Raw genomic sequence first — 6,193 nt, forward strand, 5'->3', positions numbered from 1 at the left:
GTGCTGCATGTTGCCCTGGTTACAACACAATTAGTTTAGTCTTTTTTCCCCTAAATTATCTGATTTTTATTGTCAATAATTTAAAATATTTTAGCATGTGCAAGACCCTGCCCTCAATGCCCAGAAGCATAATGTGTCTGTATGTGTGAGATGTATGTGTATGTGCATATATGTCACATATCTGATATACATATATATCTGATATACATATATATATATGTATATCAGATATGTGACATATATGTCATATACAGGTGCTCCCCCCCACACACTGTATATAATGTGTGTGGGTCCCTGCGCGGAGGCAGAGGCTTCGGTTGATTCAAGATCAGGCTTCTCCAGCACCCACTGCCATGGCTAGCTAGGTAAGGCTTTTTGCTGGAGGTATGATGGATATCAATACTGCTTGACAGGAGGTGCTGAAGACCGCAATCATGGACAATGATAGCCTTGCATGTGGAAGCCAGTCACCAGGCGGGTCTTTGTGTGCTTGCATCCAACTATAATGAGACTATGTAAGTCAAATTTATTGAGGCCTTTTGTGCTGAGCTGCAAATCAACCTAACTAAGGTTGATAACATCAAGAAACCAGGAGAATGGGTAGGCCACTAGAGAATGGATTGAGTAAATATGAGAAGTGGTTGGTTGCACTTACATAGAGGTGAAGGAATATGGCAAAGAATCTCAGGCCAAGGATGTCATTGAAGAGTAATTTAAATGAAAGAAGTGAGCAAATGAATTTTTGGCTCACATACATACACTCTCTCTATATATATATGCATATAGAGAGTGTGTGTGTGCATGTGTTTGTATAAGAAAATAGGCATGTTATAGGATTATAGTATACATGCAAATATCCACAGGTTTTGATATCTTACAGGGGAGTCTCAGTAACAAATCAAGATACAAGAATGTATTAAAATTGAACTGGCATGATAAAATACAACCAGAATGTAATATATTCATATCTTTTGTAAATTATGAAACTGGGGAAATAAATGTCCTGATATCAGCCTATTCCACCATTGGATCTTTTGGTGCTCCTCTTGTTCATGCTCAAGCAGAAGGCAAGAGAGCCCTGCCATGTGACAGGCTAGAGAAGAAATTTGAGGGGTTGAATAAAAAAGACCCTGCAGAGGTAGTGGATAAATATGGTTGACTCTTGCCCTCATGGAGCTTATAGTCTTAAAGAGAAACAGATTTGATTTTATGTCAAATGTCATATAGAAAATATTTCAACAATGTTTTGAGTTTTAGTGTCTTGGATGTTTGTATTATGAGACATTTATAACAGCTTCAATAGAAAAATACAAGTGATTTAATAATAAAACTCCTAAGTTGGCATCACTAATCATGTGCAATTGATTGAGGACTTTCGAGAATATTAGGATTTTGAATCAGAGGAATTGCAGCAAACTCTCAGGTAGCCCACTCTACTGAGATTCACCCCCACCAGAGATGCCCTGCTCATGAAGATGAAGTCTCCTATGTCTCTGTCACCTGACTTGGCTGCAGCCTGGATAAAGTTGACTGATGAATAACAAAATGTTTCACCTTGTGAAAGTGAATTAAAAGATGGGCATCTGTAGGCATTCTGGATTTTGAGGCAAGGATTTTTATCTGGTGGTTAGAAAAACTCTCAGCAAATGCTGGCATTGAGCCACTGAGATTCTAAGAGATAATAATAATGGAAGTGTGAAAATTAAGAAGATCAAGAAAATTAATAACATTGGTTTCATTGTTTGCTCATTCATTTATCATTTATTACATAATATGAATAACATGATCATTGTTCCAGTCTCTCTTCTGGTGGTGATTAATAACCAAAACAGAACAAACCAAAAACTCCTGTGTATGTGATTTATACCTGGTGGAGATGGAAGAAGATCCATATTCAATACATAAGGTGTGTAAGGGTGCATGGTTGGGAGTGGAGACTTTAGCAATGGTAATTCCACAATGATTGCGATAGGTCTTTTCAGAAAAGTTTCATTGATCTGAGATACACAGGAAATGGGGTGATGAATATTAAGCACCATTTCAATTCATGTAACAGGTACTATTATGTTCCCAATTTTATAAATAAAAATCGTAGGCCTATTTTCACTTCATTTTGCTTTTTTATGCTTTTTGATATCTCATTAGGGACAGATTGCAGTAAGTTCCTGAGCTCAAGATTTTCTCTTGTTTCCATTGTTTGTTTCGAAATGCCTTTCTTGAGTAAAGAAGGAGAGAATTGCCTTCCAACCCTATGACTTTTACAGTCTAACCACTGGCTCGTTTTATTCTTCTTTAACAAATATTTCAAATAATGACTTATTATAGTAAATATGAAAATGTAGTGTAGTATTCTGATTAGCATGCACTTTTTTATATATACAATGTTTAGAGTTTCTGATTGCTACATGTTACCCTGGCTGAAAGACAATTACTATAGTCTTTTTTTCCTCTTTATTATTTAATTTTTATTTTCAATAAGTTATGATGCATTGACTCATTCAAAAATTAAGCATAGTTGAACAAATGATAAATTGTTTCCCTAAGTTAGTTATACTTGTATCATTTTAGATTATATGGAATACTTCCCCACTCAATAAAAAATTAAGCTTAAATCAGATGTGTTTTGTGACTCCAAACTCATTTATCAACTGTATGAAAAAATAAATGCAATTGTAATTTCTTTCATGTGAATGTCATGGGCTTTACTGAGATTTGTGCTCCTATTGGATTTATTGCATTCCCATCAATCAGGAGGCATAAGATATCATTAGGGATTTGAAGAACATAAGTGGTTTCTTCATACTCTCATTTTGCTCTTCAGCAGTGCAAACAACAGAAAGCAGTTTGTACCTTGTCACAAAATACCTTCTTTTTTAATTTATTGTAATGGGTATTGAACCCAGAGTCACTTTACCATTTTACCACTGAGCTACATCCCAACAATTTTTTATTTTTATTCTGAGACAGAATCTCACTAAATTGTTTATGTCCTTGCTAGATTGCCAAGGCTTGAACTTGTGACCCTCCTGCCTCAGTATCCTGAGTTGCTGGGATTATAGATGTATGACTTCACCATTCTTTTTTTTTTTTAAGAAGGAGAGAGAGAGAGAGAGAGAGAGAGAGAGAGAGAGAGAGAGAGAGAGAGAGAGAATGAATTTTTAAAATATTTATTTCTTAGTTTTCGGCAGATACAACATCTTTGTTGGTATGTGGTGCTGAGGATCGAACCCGGGCCACACGCATGCCAGGCGAGCGCGCTACCGCTTGAGCCACATCCCCAGCCCAACTTCACCATTCTTGAATGCTCTAAAACTTTTCTTTCCAAAAATGGATTTTTTTTTCTAATGACAGAAGAGTATGTATCATGGCTTGACAATTCCTTTCATTCAAACTAATTCAGAGCATGAAGAAGTTTGGGCCATAATAGTCAATGCACACGTAAGTAATATTTCCTCTTGGGCTGGATAAAATTAAATGCATATTATAAATATATGGATGGCCAATTGATATTTCCAGCATTCTTTAACCTTGGAAAGAAAGTAATTTCTGTCTTAAAGCCAATGATGACAGTTGTCTCAGTCCATTTTGGTACAAATATGTAAAGGAAAAGGGTAACATCAAAGAGTAACATTTATATATTTTGAATAAGGAATCCAGATACATGAAAAACCTTAATTGCAGCTTGATATCTTAAAAGTTTAATATCATGAAAATCTACTTACTATTTCATGATGACTCATTATGACTCATTAATAACCAAATTTCACTTATTCCTGGGAAGACCTATTTCATGTATGCGGTAAACTTAAGATCTTTTGCTAGTATTGTGAATGACAATATAAAAGTAAATCCAAATTTAGGGTAATTTTTTGTAACAATGTGTATATAAGTGTAAGAAACTAATATTTACTAGTTGTTTTTTAGCCAATGCGTATATAAGTGTAAGAAACAAACGGTTGGATATCAGGAGAAGCCTGATATACAGAAGGTACTACCCAAACACTCACATATGAATACTCAGTACTATCTTTTGGCCATATTGAATTCTCTTTTTCTTTCTTTCCCTCTCTGTATATATGTGTATGTGTGCATATATGTTATGATATGCATATATATGTCATAGATACACAGCTATATGATATAATACATTATAAATTCTTCACTTAATGTTTATTCAAATGCTATTATGTAGTTTTTATATCTAATTTAGAGATGAGAGAATATCTTTGGCTTGAATAGCTACCCTATTTTTACTTCTTTCATAATGAATAGAACCAGTATTTTAAACTGTGACTGACAGCAGAGACGACAACAATAAATAAAATAGTAAACATTTTTTTGAGAGTTTACTATATTTGCTAGGAGGATACTTCACCAGCATTGTTTTCATTTTAAAATAACAATAGCTCTATGAAGTAGCTTTTATTATCATTGTCTTCTTTTGATAGATGAAGAAAGACAGGAAAAGCTCTAAGAAGTGAAGGCAGAGAACAGCTGGGAACACGACTATTTACGTAATTTCTCGAAGGGCTCCCCAGTACACAACATGATCTGTTCAAGCATTCTTAAATTCAATCCATACCAATTTATTTTTACTTGTATGGGTTTCAGAAGAATATCTGTCAGCAATCCTTGGAACACACACAATATCATTACAGAAAACAGTTCACAAATAGTTTTAAGAGATAGTAACTAAGACTTGTTATGGTATATTTAGAGGGGAATAGTAGTATATTTGGAGGGGAATAAGATATCCTCTTCTGCGTGTGAAATGTTGAAATAAGTGAAGAAAAGTACAAACAAGACCACTACACACAAAGCTATATTTCTAAATCTTTGAAGCTGTTTTTGATGCAAGTTTGATAACAAAATTGTTTTTTATGTACTCAAACATTTTGCTCTTAAACATTGAGTTTGCAAATGCCCCTAAAACATGTCAGTTCCTGGCTGCAGTATTTCCAGGCAGAATGATAAATTTCCTACAGACTCAGCTCCTTGTTCTGATGGAAGTGGTCTGTCACATCCAGGCCACCAGAACCAAGAGCAGAGGAATCTGTTTTTCAGTGGTGGTGCATCTGTCAGTGTGTGTGGGTTGCACAGGAAGAAAACATCATGTTCTACCCAACCTTACAATCAGCTGTCATTGTGAGTTGAACAAAATGTCTAAGAATCTAAGACAAAGATAAATTTACAGGAGAGCTACTTTTAGCAGAAATAAGAAATCCAGTAAAGAGAATATTTACCATCAACTGGCCAAACTTCAGTAATTTAAGTTTCCAATTGCTTCTTATTCAGTGTTGCCTGACAAGATCGAGTACTGTGATAATATGTCTTAAATTCCAGCAAAACAGGGAAATTTGTTTTATTTTGGATCTGGAGGCTGAAGATTTTTCCTAGCAGTCTGGATGGACAACAGTGTTTCTCTTGCAGCACCAACTTTTTTTGTTCTGTAATCCTATGATAGTGACAAAAAAAATTACTTTAGATAGAACAGAAACTCCAACTTAGACATTCTAAAATAAAAATACTAGTTTTTAATTTTGAAATATTATTCTTATTTTCTATTATTTTACTTTTCACTATGAATCACATTTACAGCCTCACATATGATTCTACCCTTTTTCCTGTTTTTGAGAGGTTGGATTCCTTCAATTTATATTTGAGAGACAAGTATGATAAACCAAATCTAGCTGTATGGTTACAGTACATTTAGGAAACTGTTACAGAAAATTTGACTTTTTTCCAAGCTGAGGAATTAAAACCTTTTTAGCCCCCTATCAGCATAAGCTTGCATGTATGTAGCTAAACACTGAACATAAAAAATTGGCTAGTTCCTGTTTGGTACCTAACCAAATGTGACTGACGAGGTTCACCAAAGCAAAACATGAGGGTCCAGGTAAATGATGGCAATGCTTATGACTTTTATTTATGAGGTTTCTTTGCATCATTTCCAAGTTGAAAGTCTAGGAAAATATTAAATCTCTTTTGGACCTAAGGTATTTTCTGCCTCTGAAAAGCATATCCAAGTTTTTGTTTCAATTCAAAATTCTCTAAAGCTATTATTTTACAACTTGCTCTCAAATCACAAATATTTTTAAAAAAATAGCAACTTCATGAAACATTAGAAAGTATTTCCAAACACAGAATTCGATCTCCATTTCTCTCTCTCTCTCTCTCTCTCTCTCTCTCTCTC

General features: G+C 34.5%; 1 pseudogene; it reads left to right on the forward strand.

The window, feature by feature from the left end:
• Positions 1-386: 386 nt before the first annotated feature.
• On the forward strand, positions 387-730 carry LOC113187414 (small ribosomal subunit protein eS12 pseudogene; annotated as a pseudogene).
• Positions 731-6,193: the final 5,463 nt, after the last annotated feature.

Source organism: Urocitellus parryii, chromosome 7, assembly GCF_045843805.1.
Source record: "Urocitellus parryii isolate mUroPar1 chromosome 7, mUroPar1.hap1, whole genome shotgun sequence".
Taxonomy (NCBI): Eukaryota; Metazoa; Chordata; class Mammalia; order Rodentia; family Sciuridae; genus Urocitellus; species Urocitellus parryii.